This window comes from Mirounga angustirostris, unplaced genomic scaffold (assembly GCF_029215605.1).
Source record: "Mirounga angustirostris isolate CCGP_5_RB_7025 unplaced genomic scaffold, mMirAng1.0.hap1 SCAF_9, whole genome shotgun sequence".
Taxonomy (NCBI): Eukaryota; Metazoa; Chordata; class Mammalia; order Carnivora; family Phocidae; genus Mirounga; species Mirounga angustirostris.
Window position 1 is genome coordinate 48366893 of NW_026991717.1, and position 20755 is coordinate 48387647.

General features: G+C 39.6%; 1 protein-coding gene across 16 annotated transcripts in view; it reads left to right on the forward strand.

The window, feature by feature from the left end:
- ZNF280D (zinc finger protein 280D) overlaps positions 1-20755 on the forward strand; it is a 303349-nt gene that overhangs the window by 167647 nt on the left and 114947 nt on the right. For 4 of the 16 annotated variants that reach the window (XM_045900007.3, XM_045900009.3, XM_045900010.3 and 1 more), the window contains exon 1: positions 7586-7798. The exons of 5 other annotated variants lie outside the window; for them this stretch is intronic. The gene's annotated coding sequence lies outside the window, so the exon portion shown is untranslated. Of the gene's footprint in view, positions 1-7585; positions 7799-13778; positions 14977-20755 lie in introns of those variants that run through there. 7 more of the 16 variants (XR_010405014.1, XM_045900004.3, XM_064570429.1 and 4 more) reach the window with 3 other exon arrangements.

Genomic DNA, 20755 nt, shown 5'->3' on the forward strand with positions numbered 1-20755 from the left:
TCACCTTATAGTCTAGTGAATATTCATGTGTTTGTTGGGGGGGGGGTTCTGTTCCATTAGTCATTCAGAAACCCCAGGTTACTTTTACCTAGTACCTCCACTGTTTCCTAGGGCTTCAAGGACTCTGGTAGATCTCTGCACATGACCAACTGAAGAACAAAAAGGTCTGGGAAGAATGTAAAGAGGTGTTAGAGGCTGGGCTAGAAGTGTTATTAGCACGCATCTTCTCAAACTATCTGTAGCAAAGGACCACTTTTTAAAAACTTTCCAATCTGTTGCAGACTATTACTTTTGTAAAAGACAATAAAGATGCTGTGAGAATGTCTAATTTCTATAAAAGTTTCTAAACATTTTCATTTGCTGTACTTACCTTGTTATGGATGAGAAACAAATAAATCATGGAACAATACTGGTCTCTGAACCATACTTCGGTAGCATTGGCGTAAACCGCTTCTGGTGACATTCCACTGGCCTGAATGAGTTACATGCTGCTAATTGAATGTAAAAGGGATGGGAAATGTTCAGAGGAGGAAAGTAAGTGATTATCTCCATTTTTTTTTTTTTAAGATTTTTTACTGATTTATTTGACAGAGAGAAAGACAGCGAGAGAGGGAACACAAGCAGGGGGAGTGGGAGAGGGAGAAGCAGGTTTCCCACTGAGCAGGGAGCCCGATGCGGGGCTCGATCCCAGGACCCTGGGATCATGACCTGAGCCGAAGGCAGCTGCTTAACTGACTGAGCCACCCAGGCGCCCTATCTCCGTCTTTAATCCACCCTTCTAGTCCCAAATATCCATTTATCTTTTCCTCCCTCACACTAACCTCTTTCCAAGGGAGATAACCCAAAGTCCCATCAAGTCATTGCATCTAGCTTAAAGTCCCAGATGGGGCACAGATTTCTTCATCAGATCTGGATGTGACTTTTCTTGGTCTGGTGACCTATGAACTAAAAAGACAAACAATCCACTCCTCCCACCAGACTTACACCCAATATAGGATGGTAGAAGTGAAAGAGGATAGCTGCAAAAGACACTCTTGGTAGGAAAGGAGCAGAATGTCAGACATGGCAGTTACAGCTTCAGAGCAATTCTGAAATCCTGCTTACAAGACATTTTGAAGGCCCTTTATACCAGGGGTGAAGAAGTTTCCTTGGTTAGGTGTTAAACCTCTAATTCTTCTTTTGGTGAGATACTTTCTACATTAGGGTTTTCCACAGAAACTACCAATAGGTGGTAAATAGATATAGATATGTATCTTCATTTTTTAAAAAAATTATTTATTTATTTGGCAGAGAGAGAGAGAGCACACACAAGCAGGGGGAGTGGCAGACGGAGAGGGAGAAGCAGACTCCCTGCTGAGTGGGGAGTACAATGCGGGGCTCAATCCCAGGACCCTGGGATCTAGACCTGAGCCGAAGGCAGACACTTAACCAACTGAGCCACCCAGGCGCCCCTCTTCATTTCTATATATCTGTATCTGTATCTATACCTAGCTGGAGAACCAAAAAGCCAGTGATGTATTTGGTACAAATCTGAAGGCTGAGAATGAGGGGAGCTGATGGTGTAAGTCCTGATCTGAGTCCAAAGGCCCAAGAGCCAAGAGTGCTGATATCCGAGGGTAGGAGAAGGTGGACATCCTAGCTCAAGCAGAGAGAGTAAATTCACTCTCCCTCTGTCTTTTTTGTTCCATTTAGGCCCTCAACAGGTTGTATGATGCCCACGCACATTGGTGAAGGCAATCTTCTTTACTGAGTCTACTGATTCAAATGCTTCTCTCTTTTGGAAACACTCTCATAGACAGAAATAATGTTTCACCAGCTGTCTGGACATCCCTTAGCCCAGTCAAGTCAACACATCAAGTTAACCAGGTTACTCTCTTTCTCCATTTCCTCTGGCTCTACCCTTGGGAAAGTTTTCCTTGTTTATAATCTTCCATGGCCATATCTGAATGAGACTTTACTCTCCTGGAGACTATAGAGATTTCATACTTGGAGAGGCTGGGGTCAACCAAAGATGGTTTTACAACTTTAACAATTAAAAATGATTTTAGATTAGGTGCATGGTTACTTTGACAATACAGCTTCCTCAAAAATGTAGTAGGCTTCTGATCCATTTGTTTCCAGTCAGTTCAATATGCCATTAAGAACCCAGAGTTCTTTCTGCGACTGTTTTAGATTGAATTCCCCAGAAGCAGATCCTAAGAAGAGGATTTGTGAACAATGACTTATTAAGAAAATTGTATGAGAGTGGGGAAAGCCAGACAAGGAAGAAGAGGAAGCCAAGTGTATCACTCGGGATCCAGTTAGGAGACGGGAGCATACTAATTATTTTAACAAAGAGAATTGAAAATAAAGAATTATTAACGGCAAAAAGATAACACTAAATATTATGGAGGTGGAGACTGCAGGAAGCAGCTACCACCTCTAGGGCTGAGGGAACAAAGAGGTTTGAATGACTAACAGTGTCTTAGTTCGAGCTGCTATAACAAAAACACCATAGACTGAGTGGCTTAAACAACAAACATTTCTTTCCCACAGTCCGGAGGCTGGGAAGTCCAAGATCAAGTTGTGGCAGATTCAGTGCCTGGGGAGAACCTGCTTCCTGGCTTGTAGACATGAGCCTTCTTGCTGTATCCTGAGGGAGGAGTGGGGGGTGGGAGCAGGGACAGAAGGGGAGGGAGAGGGAGAGAGAAAGAGAGAAAGAGAAGAAGAAAGAACGAGAATGAGAGAATGAATGAGAGAGAGAGATCTCAAGGTTACTTCTGAAAGGCCCTGTCTCCAGATACCAGCACAATGGGGGTAAGGGCTTCAACACATGAATTGGGCAGGGGTCAGGGGGGGTTGAGGGGGCACATATATGCAGTCCATAACAGACACTTAGAAGCTTGGGGGAATGACCCCATGGAGCTGAAACTCAGACCTCTGAGAAAGGGGCACTGCTCACCTGGTGCTGGAGTCTCTGTGCTTGGAGCAGAGGTACCATAGAGCTGGGACCCAGACTACTGAGGAGGGGGTGATGGTAGCTGGTGTTGATATCTCTGTGGGGGTACAATGAGACTAGTTCTGCAAGTGTTGGGAAAACTGTTAAGTAGATTCAGCCTTTGCTGCAGGAACGAGTTGTCACGGTTGTTGGATTCATGAAGACAGAAACATAAAGCAAGGCCCTTCTTCCTCCTTCAGCCTTGCAGACTCCCTCTAGGGCCCTCTGTTGGCGAAATGTAACCGGGAACAGCTGGCAAAGCCCAGAATGGCTCTGTAGAATACCGGCTCCCAGCATCCCGAAAGATGAGGTAAGAAGGGTGGCTTTGGAGCTGGCAGAATAGCTTAACATGCACATCAGCAGGGGTACGTTAGACAAAAGACTACAGAAGGTCACTTCAGCCTGATCCTACAGGGGAATTCTGGAGTGTAAGTCATGCCTCAAAGTTGTTCTCACCCAGGACAAGGAAGTTAGGGCATCCACACTCCTGCATTTATCAGTCCTTGGTTAAGAGCTGGTCTTATGGGCATATAAGTTCCCAGGTACTTTCAGTCTCTGTGAAGGCAGGCAAAGTGGCTCTAATAGCCTAAGGGTAGTCTCCTGTAAAAGAGCTGCAGATCCTGGCTATTGGAAGTAAAGGCACAGTGGAGCTTGTGGCAAAGGGGAGCACCCAAAAAGGTGGATAGATATCCAAAAGCAATGGTTGAAGCACCAACAATATTCACCCCCGGGGTGACAGGGTTCTAAAAGCTGCCTTATTTCTCTACTTTCTTAATCAATTCTCTCTCTCAATTTAATAGCTGCCTCTTCAATGATATGTTCTGGGGATCTAATGTATAGCCTAATACTGTATTGTATACTTGAAATTTGCTAAGAGAGTAGATTTTAAGCTGTCTCCCACACACATACAAAGTGACTGTAACTATTTGAGGGGATGGATGTGGTAACTAACCTTTGTGGTAATCATTTCACAATGGATATGTATATCAAATCATGTATACTTTATATACAATTTTGTCAGTTATACATCAATAAACCGGGGGAAAAAGTAGTAGCTGCTTCTTTGAGGCTATCTGAAACAATAGATACTATCTGAAACAACATGTATAATCTGATCTTTTCCTAAAGGCTGAGTCATTCTGTTCAAATCCTACTGAGGCTCTTCCTTGCTCAAAGCCTTTTAAAATATAGCTCTTTCTCTTTGGAATCTAGAAGTATTGTGTTTTCAAACTCTGCAAGGCGGCCCAAATGCTGGATTCTCTCTATTTTCTTTCATTTTTTTTTGTAAACTGGTTAATTCTGTTCCATGCTAATCTCTTTCTGGTAGTATTTCACAAATCATATAAAAAAATTCACCAACATCTACTATTAATATTTTCAGAACTCTTCCCTTAAAGCTAGCAAATATGTACTTGTACTGATCTGCCTTCTAAGGTATTGTAGACAATAGTTTAGCCACTGCCTAATATGGATCTTTGGTTATCCAGCCTACTACACGGTTCCTTAATTCTCACCTGCTATACTAAACTAATGCCACATATTTTGGATTTTTTGTTACAGTAGGCCACTATTTCTATTATTAATCAGGGTTAATGATTTAGTGACAAACAACCCTCAAATCTCAGTCATAACTCAGTAAAGGTTTATGTTTTGCTCTAATCAGTACAATGAGGATCAGTGTATTAGATGTGCTCTTGTGCAATTATTAAGACCTGTGGTCCTTCCATCTGATGTTACTGCCATCCGCTGGCTCCTCAGAATTTTCCATATCCGACTGACTGAAATGTGAAAAACAAAAAGGAACTATAAATCACTGGAGGTTTTAAGGGTCAGGCTTAGATTGGGAAATCACCACCTACCTTGCACTGGCCAAATACAGTCCCATGGCCTGATACAGAAGTAAAGGAACTAGGAAATGTGGGTTTCCTGGGTATGCAAGAGGAAAGTACCATGGTGAGTATCATCGTCTCCACCACAGTTAGGATGCTTTCACTTGTAAATAAACAGAAAACCCAACTCAAATTGGCTTTGTCAGGGAGGAGAACTTTTCTCTACCCTCTTAGATTTACTTTTTGGGGGCTTGTGAATTAAACTGACAAAAGGACAGGTTAGCAAGAGAAAAGACAGATTTTAATCACATACAAGGTAAAGGAGTTTACCAAGAAATGTGACTCAAAGGAGTGGTTAGAATTTGGGGCTTATATACCATTTTAATAGGTGAAGGGGAGGGGAGAGGGCACTTATATGAAAACAAATGACTTCTTGGAAGGGGGGTGGGGGAAAGAGTGCACTTATTGGAAAACAATGACATTTAGGAAAGATAAATGGGCCCTTAGGAGAATAGATGGGAGAGATGATAGTTTGGTGACAATGACTCTAGGTGTGGTGACAATTCTCATTGTCTCTGGTGATAAGAGCCAATCTTCCCTGGTTGCTCCCTGGGAGGAGATTTATGACAATTGAGTTCTTTTGGGAGGCTCTGCTTTTAGGTAGATCAGAGATTTCAGAAACTCAGATGCCTTCAGCCTAAAAATAATTTTTATGTCACAGAGGCTTATTCTGGACCCCTTCAGCTTAAACAGAAAAGGGAATTTATTCACTCATATAACAGAGACGTCTAGAGGTAGCACATGGTTTAGAATGGGTTTCAACTGGAGGCTTAAGATGCTCTCAGAGATTGTCTTCCTTTCCCTATGATTGATTGACCCAGCCCTTCCTCCTCCACCTGTTAGCTTTATTATCAGTTGGCTTTCCTTAGTAAAAAAAAAAAAAAAGTTGTAGCTCTTCCAGTATTCACATTCTAATGCCAATGCTATATCATCCAGAGAAAGAACTTCTCTTTTTCCCACAGTCAAACAAAAATCCTGGGCTTCACTCTGATTGGTTTCTGAAACAAAAACTGGTTCAAAGGGAGGTAAGGGTAATTCTTATAGTTTTAGGCTGGCTGGACTCTTGGAATTGGGGGTGGGTAGTGGTTATTCTACCCAAATTACATAGGTGAACACAATGAAGCTGTGAAATGGAAGCTGGGCAATCACCTATATCCATTACAGTCAGGGAAGGGTGTGGAGCATGACCTCACTTAAGGAGAATAAGTACTGTGAGGATACTTAAAGAGTAGGTACAGAATGTTAAGGGGCAGAAAATTGACAAGTCAGAGGAAGAGAAACTCTTAAAATAGGAAAGTGTGGATAGGAAGTCAAGAGAGCCGAGAGAGTTATATTCTATAAGCCATGGGAGGAGTTTTAAGGATGGAGTCATCAAAAAAGTCATCTAAATTACTTCATGTGTGTTGATTTCATACTCATTGGAAATCTTTTATAATTTGGCTTCTCATGTAAGTGTTTCCTTTGAGTGAAAATGTGTCAACCCGAGTTTTCTGGTCTTCGGGGCAGATATGCTTTTCATGAAAGAAAGAAAAAAAAAAAGGAATAAATTTGAATTTTGGTTTGTACATCAGTCTCTAGTAAGTTTGGTTGGCATGAATCATCCCCTCGATTTAAATTAGCTCTAGGGTCTAACAACATGAAGTTTCTGTCTCTACACCTGGGACCAAACTATAGAACACAGAGTGAAATCTTCAGTTCATTTTCCTTACCATAACATGCTTTGCAAACCATTAGAACTATATTTGAACTATAATGACTTAAGAATACGGCAAGATTTTTGAACTTCTAGATTTCCAGTTTGTTATTTTGATTATTCTCTTTTCCTGTAAAGCTTACTTGCAGGGCCAGCAAGAAAGAGAAACCTGGATAGACTATCTCTGGCACGTTGGGAGGGAGTAGGTCATGGTCACCTACAGCCATTCCAGGTCTAGGGATAATTTAAGTGGTCTTTTGGTAAGATCGATCTGGGGGCGGTAAACCAATAAGGAAGTGACTGTAATGCTAAACACCATAGAAAAGCTGGGGGCTGTCTGGATGAGAAAGAAGGAACTAATTCAAATAGGAAGAATTAGTTCAATTCAGTGATGGGTTTGTGCAATGATTGGTGTGTGTGTTAAGGATCTAAGGAAGCAAGACTGACTGATGTTGTGAGGACAACTGGGAGAGGAAACTTCCCTTACAGATCAGAATATAAGGTGTAGCAAGTTATTTACACAAGCAGTATCTTGCTAAGTGTTCTCGTAAATGCATTTAACATTTTTTTAAAAGGTTATTACAGGGATCCATATGGCAGAGTTAGGAATTAAAGGAGACACAAGCGACATCGTATGTTTGAAACAAATATGGGAAAATTGGCCAATTATTAAAAGAAACCGACTCTGCTTCTCCTCTGGCTTATGTCTTCGCCCCTCACAGGCACAGCATTTCTTTGTAACGGCGCCTCTCTTCCTGGACCTTCTTACTTTCCAAGCCTGCGGAGCACTGGCTGTTACACACAGGGAGGACCCGGAACTCACGTTCCCACGCCTTCGGCTGAGGTGCAACCCCGACTTCGGGCTCGCCGCCCCGGGCGGGCCCGCAAGCAGGTGGCCAGCCACAGCCTCGCCAGGCCCGGGCCCTGGCCCTCGCCAGCAGCCTGCGCGTGGCGGGGCGCCGCGGCCTTCGAAGGCCTGTGACGCGACGCACATGCCCGCGCCCGCCTCCCGCGTCGGCGAGAAGAAAGGGAGCCCGGACGCGCGGAGGCTGACCCGGAGCCTACCCATGAGGCAGCGCGCCGGCTCCACGAGAACCCCCCCCTTCCCACGGCTCAGCTGCTGCTCCGCAATGGGAGCCGCCGCCGTCGCCGCTGTGTAGTTTTTCGTGCTCCTCCTTTTCCTCCTCCTCTTTCTCCTCCTCCTCAGGGCCCCAGTCAGGCCGATCCGCTCCGCTCACGGTAAGCGCCCCCCGCCCCCGCCCGCCCCGCGCTGCAGCAGGCAGAGGCCCTCCCGCGCGGCCTGCGCCGCCTCACTCCGGGGGCGCTGGGCCGGGGGTGTCGAGGCCGGCGCGGTTTGCCGAGAGCGCCCAGGGCGCGGGGGAGGGGACCGGCTGCGCGGCGGCGGCCGGACCGCCATCTTGCGCCGGCCCCGGCGGGGGAGGGATCCCAGCGCGACGCGGCAGACGGCTCGGTGCGGCAGGCCGGAGCCGCGCAGGCCTCCGCCGCCTCTTCTTCCGTCTCCTCCGCCTCCTCCGCCTCCTCCGCCTCCTCCGCCTCCTCCGCCTCCTCCGCCTCCTCCAGCTCGCCTCGCAGGGCCTTGCGCCTGTTTGCCCCAGCCTGGGTTTGGCTTTTCTCTCTGCTACTCCCTTGGTCCGCCGTACATTTTGTGCCGATGTTTGGCGGGGACCCATGCTTCCCAAACAACAACGCTCCCCGGAGTGTCTTCAGGGTAGCCCGAGACCGAAGGGGGTTCCGAACTTTCGGGCATCCCGGGCCCGAGGGCCCTTGTCTCCCCCGCCCCCCCGCCCAGGTGACGAGTCATCCCGCGCTCACACCCTCATTCTTGTCAAAGGGACTTCCCTGCTCTGCCCTACAAGTCCCGTTATTGTCTACAGAAGGGCCCTGAGGAGAAACGTGGAGTTGGACGCACAATTTACTGACCGAGCTTTCAGGTTTTACTTACTGAGACGGAAAGAATGAGCTCACCCTGAGGTTTTATCCAGCTCCAGAGATGGAGGGAGTTCCTCCCAACTTAGCTCAAGTTTGAAGGCTTTTAAGGAGAAATCTAGAGAGGAGAAACGTCAAAGTGAACCCGCTTCTGCAAGCACGGGAAGACCTTGGTCCCAGGGGTTCTCTTTGTTTGCAGAGATTTGCTTTTTTAAAATTCTGTGAACGTGAACTTTATCGTTTTCAGATTTGGACTGGGTCTGAAGAATTTGACGTCTTTTAGTGCCATTAGACATAAAATTGAAACCTAGGAGAGAGTTTTTAAAGTGCAAAAGCCACCTCTTAGCATTTGTGCTAAGTCCTGCCTTGGGGGATTAGTGACAACTCAGGCTAAGAAGTGGAAACTTGCTGTGCCGTTGAAGGCACTGGTTTGCTTAGAGAATTGTTAGTGCTGTGTGCTCTTGACGTTTTAAAACATCAGTACAAATACCGTTATAATTGTATCTTGAATTTGTATCTGTCATTGATATGCTTGATTTGTACCTCAAGACCCTTTTGCATTGGTCTGTGTTTATGGAACTGTTTCAAAGATGAGGAAAGAGAGCCTCAGGGAGACGTCTTTAATGAGGTCATGGCTAGGAAGTGATAGAACCATTTCTAGAACCTTAGGTCTTCTGAGTCCTCATTCAGTGCTCAATTCATTATATTTCATTTTTTTTTGTGTGGGAATAAGGTGACTGAGGAGAAGCAAGGAGGCTCACCTACAAAATTTAAGAAATACTATTCAACTGCTCCTTTTACATTTTTGTTTTTAAGAGTTTACTTTTAGCTTTTCAACTTTTTATTCCTGAAGTTTTCATGTTATTTTTTTCCCCCGAACATATTGAAAAGTTGAAGAATAGCCCATTTGGACTTTCATATGTACCACCTAGTTTTTAAAGTGTTGCCATTTTGCCACGTTTCCTTTATCTGCCTATCTTACATGATTTTGGTGAACATTTTCAGAGCACATTGCAGATATGACAATTCTATCAATGTGTCTATATGGATGTCATATAAGAGACCAATTTTCTGTACAATACTTTTACAATACTGTAATCATACTTAAGAAGAATCTCTACAGTCTAATATAGGTATGTAGTATGTATTCACATTTTCCCCATTGTCCCGAAAATGTCCTTTTTAGTCACTTATTTTGGAACCAGTGTCCAGTCATGCATTACATTTGCTTCTGTTAGTTTCTTCTAATTTAGTGTAGTTCCCTCTCTCTCTCTTTTGGGATGACATTGACCTTTTGTAGAGACCAGGCTACCAGTAGTCTTGTAGAATAACCCACATTCTGTATTTTACTAAGTTTCCTCTTCGTTAGGTTTAAATTGTACCTTCTATCCCCTGTATTTTCTGTAAACTTGAAGTTAGATCTGAAGGCTTGTGTAGATCAGGCTGAATATTTTTGGCAAGAATACTTAAGTCATGCAGTGTACCTCACGTTATACAACATCAGAAGGAACATAAAGGAGGGTTATCTCTTATCCTATTAGTAATCCTAAATTTGATCTCACCAATAAAATGGTGACAGACTATCTTTGCACGCTAAGCTTTTTCTTTTGCAATTAACAAGTAACGTAGGGAGTGATATTTTGGCATTAGTATTGGTATGAATTTACCTGCAGTAATCTGATAATGAGATCATTGGGAGCAGTCCCCTAGAAATGGGTGTTTGGATGTGAAGGAAAGGAGCAGTTTTGGAGGACAGGACCAACTTAGTTTAGGGAACTTGGAGTTGCTGCTACCCTTTGGCATCAGAGCCTAGGCTGGTTAGGGGAGAGGAGGCTTAGAAAGTAGTTGTCAGAGACTTTGCCTTCTTCGAAAGTTTGCTTAGGGCCCTTGTAGTGGTAACCAGCTGTGATTAATAGGAAAGTTCTGAGGGAGTTAAATGTTGGAGAACTACAAATCTCAGCATCCCCACTTCAACCCATTCGTACCAGTTAAGCTATCTATTCCAGTCTTGCTTCTTTAGTCCAGTGTTTTCCTATTCAGAATTGGCTTTTTTAGTAGGGGAGAGGAAAGCAAAGGAAAGGAATAGATAATTTTTGTACACTCTTCTCCCACACTTGCTTTATTTATTCAAGAGAACATTTAGAACCATACCAAGATTTTTTTTTTTTTTTTCTGTACAAATTCAACAGGGGATGTATCTGAATGGAATAACAATTTTGGTAAATAGAAAGTAAACTATAGTTTTAGGTGACGGGAAATTGGAGATTATTGACAACATTTTGTTACATTTCAAAAGTAACTTTTGAAAGGTGAGATATATTTATTTATGACATGTTCACTAATTAAATATATAGTCCTGGATAGTTTATCTTTTCCTGCTTCAAAGGACTCAAAAAATCTGATTTTTCAGTCAGGTTATTTTAAAGATATAAAAAATGATTTACTTGGTAATTTGTATCAAACGTGTGTTTGGAATTTCTATTCATTTCTACAAAGCAATTTTCTTTTAAAGACTCTTTTAACTATCATTATACCAGGAAAAATAGCTACCGCTATTCACTGTCTAGACTTAAAGGAACTATTTCATTTTTTTTTACATTTTAAATTATTTTATATAATTTTCATTATATAATTTATAGAAGAATAAAGGGATAATATAAAACAACTCATTAGAGCTTTTAATTAGAATTTAAACATAGTCTCTTTGTATATATCTTGAGACATGAAAAACAAATACATATCATGCATCTAATTGCATACCACCCCTACAGTGAATATGCACACTTTTTTAGTTTTTATATGCACGCAAAGAACATCTTCTTTTAGTCTTCCCACTTTGAGGATCTGTGCAAAAAAACGTTGTGGTTGAAGGGTTAGACAAAATTCTCTTCCTAGTTCCTGCAAGTTCTTTTCCTAGTTGTATGAGGAAGATTCTTCTTGGTAACTGAAGCTTTCCCCATACACTGAAAGAGTTATCTGCACTATTATCAATCATAGTTCATCATTTTCAAGTCATTCCTTTGCAAGTATAGGTTCTGACCCTCTTAATGAGTGTATCTACCTCTCCTGTAGTCTCATTTTATAATATGGCCCTCTTCATGTTAATTTATGCAAAGTTTTTCTTTTTTTAAGATTTATTTATTTTTAGAGGGAGAGTGCACAAGTGGGGGGAGAGGGAGAGAAAGAATCCTCAAGCAGATTCCCTGCTAAGAACGGGGCTTGATCCCAGGACCCTGATCTCATGACCTGAGCCGAAATCAAGAGCTGGTTGCTCAACCAACTGAGCCACCCAGGTACCCCTGCAAGGGTTTTTGAAATTCATTTATGCTTGAGAATGCATTGAGCTGAGAAGAAAAACTAGTTTTTCTTAGGACAGTAAGAATCATCAAATATGTATGAAGTCCAGATTATGTGCAATTGACTTTTCTTGCTTCCCATTTGTGAAAATCCATAGAAGTTCAATCCTATTCTTCCTGATATTGCCAAATCAAGAAAATTTCTTACTGGGTAATACTAAGCCAGTTCTACACTTAAAAAATTTTGTCACAAGTTGTATTTCTGACAGAAATTTTAAATTCTTTTGTCCATTCTTGTAATTTTTGTGTTAATCTTGGTTCTGCTCTTATTCCTTTTCTGATGCTCTGTGTAGATTTACATCTTTCAAGCTTAGGATGTTTCACTGTCCCATGTTGCCCAGATTCTTATGTACATTTTCCAGGTTTTGAGGGTATATGTACGTGAAATGGGCACCACTCTGAATGTGACTACTTATCAGCTGTCATGTGAACCTGGAATGTATCCATTTTGTAAATACTGATTTGAGATTTAAAATATTTCTGCTACGTTCTAGCTTATCATTCCGGGCTTTTTTGCATGTGCATCATTAAATGCAATACTTAAAGAATTTTTTGAAACTTTTGAGGGTTCTTAATTTTGTTGAAGGGAGGCTGGCCATCTTCTTTGCTTCATAATTGCAAGATATTTTCAGTTCTAGATTTGTAGATACCAATTAACATAACCAATCCAATGAATTTGAAAAATTTCCACATCATCTATTTCCTTCTAGTCACCTTCATATATTCCTGCATTCAACACTTGTCCACTTATGAACTGTACCAAGTTACTCTCCTCTGAAGATTCAGTCTGAGATTTCCCAAATTTCATCATTAGAGTCTAAGGTGCTTGCTGTCTATCTTTGCATTCATTTTTAGGTTCATCTAAATTGTGAAATGTGGCCTCTGCCAGTTTTCTTCTGTTCCATAATGGGCAGAAAATAAAAGTTCTGAGTTCTTAACTATATTCAGTGAAAACTAAAGACAGATGAAGTAAATCAGGATATTCTGTGCTAACATATGCCACTTTGACCTAAGGATTATTTTGAATGGACTGCAATTTAGAATTAACAGAAACAAAAACTGTTTTCTGTCCTCCTGTTATTTGCCTAAAAGCCAGTCATAAATATCCCTTTGTGAAGATGTTCTTTCCCCCTTGTAGTAGGAAAGGGAGAGTGACTCTTACTACTCGAGATGGAGCGTTAATACCAAGATGAGTTTGCATAAACAGACCTAATGAGAATAACCCTTATCTTCCATTAGTTCTCCCATGTATTTTCTAGTTACTTCTCCATGATTTATTGTCTCTCAAAGCCCTAATCCCCTTTCCTTTGTTAAAATGGTATATAAGACCTTGAATCTGACCACTTCTTTGAGACTGACTTCTTTTTTGTGAATTCCCGTGTATATAAATATTAATAAAAATTATGTGCTTTTCCTCCTGTTAATCTGTTTTTTGTTAGTTTAATCCCCAGGTTCCCAGGTACTGCAACATAAAAGGGTAGAGGTAAAGTTTTTTCTTTTGCAGACTGCAAGGATGATGTCTTCAATCATACGTTTTTGAAAGTTGATGCAATATTTTGTGCAAAACAATAAGAAAATTGAAAGATAAGAAAAGTGAAAGATAATGCCTAGTGATGATTTATTTCATTATTGCATTAACCTTCTAGGCAATTAAATCATTCTTATGTTTTCTTATTATTTTGATTTTTTTGGTAAGCATAGTTGGGAATATTTATTTAGCAATGGTGAAGTAATACCTAGGATGATGGAATTAGCAAAATATTTCAAGAGGTAGGAAAAACAAAATCACTAAAATCACATAATGTATCTTAGACTTATAAAAGGAATCTATAAGCTTACATAGTATTGTAAAATACAATGAGTTTTATTCTATTTAAAAGTAATAAGATATTGTTTGAAGATATCTAGGAAACAATAAAAGCCATAAAATGTCAATCTTTACAACTAGAACTACTCAAGAAAGAAAAAAACTAAAATTGTTTCTATGGATTCTGATAGTATATTGAAAGCTAATGGTTAATTTGGACCATTAGATACAGTTCCACCCCTTTCCAACACACATATTATGCCTCCCTGCCTCTCCATCTAGTAACATGATAGTTTTTTCAGCTGTTTCCACTCCATCTCTAATGAATGTAGGTAGTACTTAAAAAGTTATCCCTTGAGGTTTCTGTTCCAAAATATTTTTGTTGTTACCATTTTTGCTTCCCTTCTCAACTTTACCTTCAGAGCTCATCTGCAGTAAAAAATGATTAACTGAAACCCTGTAGGATCAAGGTGTAATATTTAGGCTTTTTGGTGAACTGGATTAAACAAAAAATATTTTTTATTTCAAATATTTTTTATTGCAAACATTTCTGCTTTTTTGGTTGAGTACATCATGATGAGCACAGTGTGAGTTTTTGGAATGGTACATGTTTTGCTTTACACTCTGCTTGATAAATGCTTTTTCTTAGAGTTGTACTATTCACGTGAATACTCCCTGTTTAAAGTTACTATTTTACTCTTTGGATTGGTATATACAAAATTTTTGACCAGCCAGTATAGCCAGGATAGTAATTTAGCTCGCCTTTTTAAACAAAGGCTTTGAATTGATTTATGTAGTGTAGCAGTTCTCTGACTGTGGTCTTGGGGACTTGAGGTGCTTTCAGGGGTTCTGTAAGATCCTCTCTTTACTACTTACCTAACTTCTGAGGCTGGGTTTTCTTCATTTCAATAGAACAATGTAATGCAACAGATTAAATGTAGAAGCAGGTAAGATAATACAGCTGTCTTTATTAAGACAACTATAAATGCGTTTTGCAATAATGTAAAACAATGCCGCTCCTCTAAATTTTTGTTTTGGAAAATATTTTTCACACAACTATTTATATTAATATGTAATGGGTTTATAGTCATTTTTAAGTAAATGAATATATCTTAAATTTCTGAGGTTGGGGTTTGTGGACTTCTAAGATTTCATCATTAGACGTTAATCAAACACATACTTTTTTTCTTTTTTTGCTAGGTTTGGGATTTCTTCAGCATGACAACTGCTTGAATGAGGGCTGTTAACCAAAGCAAAGATCGTTAGTCTACGAAATAATCTGCTCCTTGCTTCTAGGCTCTACCCCTGTGTGTTCCTTATTTTGTGCATAATTGTTACCTTTGGCAAATTTGAGAAGCAAAACATGAAGGGCTTGGGAGGGGTCTGAGTGTTTTAGATGTAGGTAATCCGTTATCTCCTGCTTTGTTTACTCATTTTGCTTTTCCCAGTCAGCATTTAAGATTATCTGACTTTATACAAGGATTGCTGACTACTGATAGAAAGGCCCTAATCAACAAAATGGCTTTATTAAGGTCCATGGGTAAAAATAATAATGGACCTCTCAATTTTATTGAATAGAAAAAAGTAAATAAAATTGGCCCTACTTTTTTGACACTACATTGTTGGTATTTATGTTTGAGGAGTTATAACACAAGAGATGTCTTTCTAATCTTTTATTGTAGTATTTTAGAGATTACAAAGTATATTCATAGATCATATTTCATCCTCAGAAAAATGCTTCTTTGAGATGGGTGGTATTATCATCATCAGTCCTTTACAGATGAGGGAACTGAGTCTGAAAAAGTTCATTTCACTCATTGTAATACTTATTGGGTGCCAGATGCTGTATATTAATTTTGTAGGATATGATGCCTTGTTCTTCCCTCATTCCAACCTCAGCCTTGTAATCTCAGGATTGCATGTTCTTTTCTTGGGTTAGATAGCATAGGAGTAGCCTGGCAGCACCCACCACTGGTGGAAGTGTCAGTTCCTAGAACATTTGGCCTGTTCTGTACCTCACTGCATTCTGGAAGCTTCTAAGATAACGCAGCTCTGCATGGATTGGTGGAGAGTTTTAGGACATTATTAATTTGTTGGTTCTGTGTTAAATGAATGAAATCAGATCCGGATGCTCTGAGGCTGAGTATAAAGTGAATTTTACAAAGTAAATCTTACTATGGGTGTGAGGTTTTAAGGGCATGAACAAATACACAGTGAATGGAAAATGAAGGGTTGTAGGAAATATTTTGAAGGAAGACGATAGGACTGGGGAATTGATTAAATATGATAAGTAAAAGAGGGAAACACTGAAAAGAAATTTTAAGATGGGGCACTTTGATGGCTTTAGTTGGTTAAGCATCTGACTCTTAATCTTGGCTGAGATGTTGATCTTGGGGTTGTGAGTTCAAGCCTCATGTTGAACCCTGCACTGGGCTTGGATCCTACTTAAAAAAAAAAATTGTTAAAAAATTTTTAAGGACTCAAGATCAGAATGATTACAGTTTCATTGGTGGTAAAAGAGAAGTGCAAAGGTAGAACTAATTTTTATAAACTGAGGTAAGGTTAATGTAACATTAAGTTCACCATTTAAATTATTTTAAAGTGTACAATTCAGTGGTATTTAGTACACTCACCGTGTTGAACAAGCATCAGCACTACTCTCAGAATAGTAGTTTCAGCTTCTCAAAAGGAAACCCATTACCCATTAAGAAGTCACTCCCCATTCTCCCCACCCCACAGGCCTTAGCAACCACCAATGTACTTTCTGTCTCTATGGATTTGCCTATTCTGGACACTTGATGTTAATAGAGTTATACAATATGTGACTGACTTCTTTCACTTAGCATAATGTTCTTAAGGTTCATCCATTTAGCATGTATCAGTACTTCATTTTTTTACTGCTAAATAATATTCCATTGTATGGATATATCTTTTTATTCATTTATCAGTTGATGAACATTTGGCTTGTTTTCACTTCTTGGCTATTATGAATAATGCTGTAGGACTAATTTTTATGGAGAAGTTATGTTCAGTTCTGGAAATACTGAATTTGAGGTGAGTTTAAATGTCCAGATAGCAGTTTTCAGCTGTTATGAGATGACAGGCTGGAACTTAGTTGAGGAGTCAGGGTTGGAGATTATTTGATGATTTTATAGGCTGCTGTTGAGAGCTGATAGCTAAGACTGTGGGATTTATTAGATATGTCATTTAGGGAACAGTTTGTGTAGGGCTGAGGAGTAAACTCTATGAAAAACCTGATTTTACACTATTTAAGGAGCAAGAGAATATGGAGAATCTGTATAGAGTTAAATAGGAGGAGGTGGGTAGAGAACCAGTCTATTGTCATATAAAAAATTTTTGAGGAGGATGTTTCAAGAAATTGGGATAAAACAGATGTAAGATAAGGAAAATATAAGTGAAGAAAGGGTAATTTGATTTGGCAAGGGGGGTTATTGGGATCTTCAGATGGATACCTTCAGCAGAATACTGTGCAGTAGAAAATGTAGTAGCTGCACTGCTGTGCTCAGCTTAGTTTTGACTGACAGAATGGGTGGTGATAACTAGAGCAAAAGGACTGCAGCCTGGATCAGGGTCAGCAGGGGTTTTACATGGATGAAAAGGACGTGGTGCAAAGAGAGGTTCCCCATATCCTTATGAAGAAAGGTTCCTTTTACATAGAAGCTTTTGAATCCTTGCTCTACTCTTAATTGTGTTACTTTGGGCAAGGTACTTAACCTCTATAAATCAGTTTCCGCAGCTGTAAAGTGAGGATGATAATAGTGTCTACATCATAGAGTTTTGGAGGATTAGACCAAGTAATGTATGCATTTAACTAATGTTAGCTAATGGTAATGAAAGTTGTTATTATAAATAGCATAATTTGTAATTAGGATAATGGAATAGTATATAATGAATTAAGTAGTTGTGTTGAAGCTCAACACGAGGAATGAAGTTCTCTAGTTTACTCAAAACAAGTAAATATTACTAATATTGTTATTGTTATTATCACTTGAACCACAAAGAATAAGTTATCCTCTTTTCTTCTTTCTCATGACAAACTTAAAAATATCTGTAAATAGCTTTTACTTCTACCACCTCTACCCCACAGTCTCATGTTTCCTAGGTTAAATATCTTTAGTCTTTTAACCTAGACAGAACTCTAAATCTAATTCATTATAATAGAAATCTGTTTTGCTACATGGCATCTTCCCTCCTACTTTGGTAACAGATACCTTGATTTTCCTTTGGGAAAATCTTTATCTTACTGGTTTTTTTGTTTGTTTTTGGTTGGTTGGTTGGCTGGTTGGTTGGGTCTCTATCTCTGGTACCAGGGGGAGCAGGTGATGTAGGACTAAACCTATTACAAGTCCTTAGCAATAATGATTGGATTTGGGAAGGGCATATGACTTAAGCCAAGCCAGTCAACTCCAACCAGAGCTTGTCCTCTTATTAGTGTCTTAGACTTGAATCTTGGAAAGTGTTAAGTTGGAGCTGGTATAGTCATTCACAGTGGGGAGCCTCTTCTGAGGGTAGAAACAACATAGAGAAAGTGAAACCCAGGAATGGAGATAGAAAAACTAGATTTACATATCATTGTTTAAATTGTACCTGTATTTAGTTCTGTAAATGAGCCAAGGAATTCTCTTTTGCTTAAGCCAGTTTGAGTTGGGTTTTCTGTTACTTATAATTGAAAGAATCATAGCCAATACACAGTATGCCAAGTGGGGATCAATTAAGACAGAATAGAATAAAACCACTGTCTCTTTGGTTTTAGACTCAAATTCTGTTATTTTTGACACCGTATCACGAATCTGATCATATCAGTTCTTGTTGAAAATCCCCTCATTGGCTTTCCATTGCTCTTAGGTTAAGGGAAAAATTCCTAACATGATCTCTGGGGTGCTGTGTTGTTTGACTTCTGTCTTATCTCCTACCATATACCCCCTTGCTTTTCTTTTCCACTCACACTAGTTTTTTTTTCTTTCAGTTTCTCATATTTCCTGTGACATAGATCTTTTGCACATGCTGTTCTTTCTTCATGGAATGCTTCCTTTCTTTCCTTTCCTGTCCTGTCCTTTTTCCTATTAACTCCAATCAAGGCTGAGTTCCAATCTGTTCCCTCTTTCTTTCTTTTGCCTGTTCACTGTTAAGATTCCTGCATGTACGATCTTTTTTTAAAATGACATTTGAAATGTTTGGTTCATTTAAAAAATAATACTGTATATCTGTAGTCTCCTCTTAGGGGGACCTTTTCTCCTATTCTTGGAGTGACACAGTATTCTGTTTAAAATAAAAATTAGAATCTTTCAGAAATTGGTTAAGATTTGATGAGGTATCTTCTAAAGTTTCTATGATCCCCCAGTATTTTGCCTATAGTATTTAGCTGCTAAGTGATCATCTGTTTCTAATTGTACATTTTGTGGTTGAAATGTGCCCTCTTCAAGAATAAGTCTGTAGTTTGTAACAGTAACCGATTAACTGGACTGATTCTAAAAAAAGATAGGTACTGAGTTTTCTAACAATAAAGCATTTTAAAAAATAAGAGGCATAAAAGTGGGAAGTACTGATTTGAAATTTGGTTTCATCTGCTTAATGTTTGTAAATAAATTTAATAAGCTAATTTCTTTATAAAATTTCATGTTTAAACATCTGAATTTTATGAAACAGTTGTGGGTCTTTTTCAGTTATATAGGGTTTATTGCTTATGCTTTAAGGTTTGTATTTGTGTGATTTATATGCCAAGGTGCACATCATCATTCTCTGTTTTTCTAACCCTGTTACAGTTAATTTCCATGGTAGAATCAATAGGTGATGGATATTAAGGTGATATAAAAGTGGAATTTTTAAAATGAATCTCTGTTCTCAGAAGACTGTGTATGTTTTTAAGATAATGAACATTAAAATGAATTTTCTAGTATCACCTTGAGATCGTTGGAAATTCTTGAGAGATCACAGAACCGGGGTTGGAAATATTAAATTGTTACTCATAGTTAACAACCCACTTTGACTCCTTAAAGCTCTATTCATTTGGGTTTAGAATTCTAAAATTATAGACCTCCATTTTGGTATGCCATTAGTCGCAAAGACTGAAGAATTGTTTATAAAATGAAATAGAACATAAACCAAAGCTTTAAAGACAGTGGAATGATTTGAATACCTGATTTCTTGTGAAATTTGTGAGAGGAAAAAAATGAGTGTTTTGATGACCCTGTGTCATCCAAATCATTCCACTGAAAAACTCTTCTAAGTAAATAAGTAAAATTGTTAAAGGTTACAGCTAGCTTGTTAATCTTAGACAAAATTTATGAGTTAGTTGAACATTATTTGTATATGCTATCCTTATTTTGAATAAAAATTTTCAGTATTTAAGATGATTCTATTAATTTTGGTTTTGTATTTTCCTTTTTATGTTAATCTGGTTTTTGTTGTTGCTAATTTCTTGGTTAGGAATGCAAGCCCCCAATTAAACATTTTTATGATGAGAAAAAAGCAGAGGGGCGCCTGGGTGGTTCAGATGGTTAAGCGTCTGCCTTCGGCTCAGGCCATGATCCCGGGGTCCTGGGATCGAGTCCCGCATCGGGCTCCCTGCTGGGCGGGGAGCCTGCTTCTCTCCCTCTGCCTCTGCCTCTCTCTCTCTCTCTGACTTTCATGAATAAAAAAAAAAAAAAAAGAAAAAAGAAAAAAAGCAGAGATTAACTTTTTAATACAGTTTCTCAGATTATTTCATTGAATAACTTTTGGGGTCTGGGGAGATGGAGAATTTAACCATTCACCATATTCCTCAAATTTTTTTTATTTTACTTGCTGCTTACTCAGTTTTTGGTTTTTTTTTTAAGGTTTTATTTATTTATTTGACAGAGAGAGACACAGCGAGGGAACACAAGCAGGGGGAGGGGGAGAGGGAGAACCAGGCTTCCCGCTGAGCAGGGAGCTTGATGTGGGACTTATTCCCAGGACCCTGGGATCATGACCTGAGCAGAAGTCAGACGCCCAACGACTGAGCCACCCAGGCGCCCCGGCTTACTCAGTTTTAAAAAGGATTTTTTTAGGGCCACCTAGGTGGCTTAGTCGGTTAAGTAGCTGCCT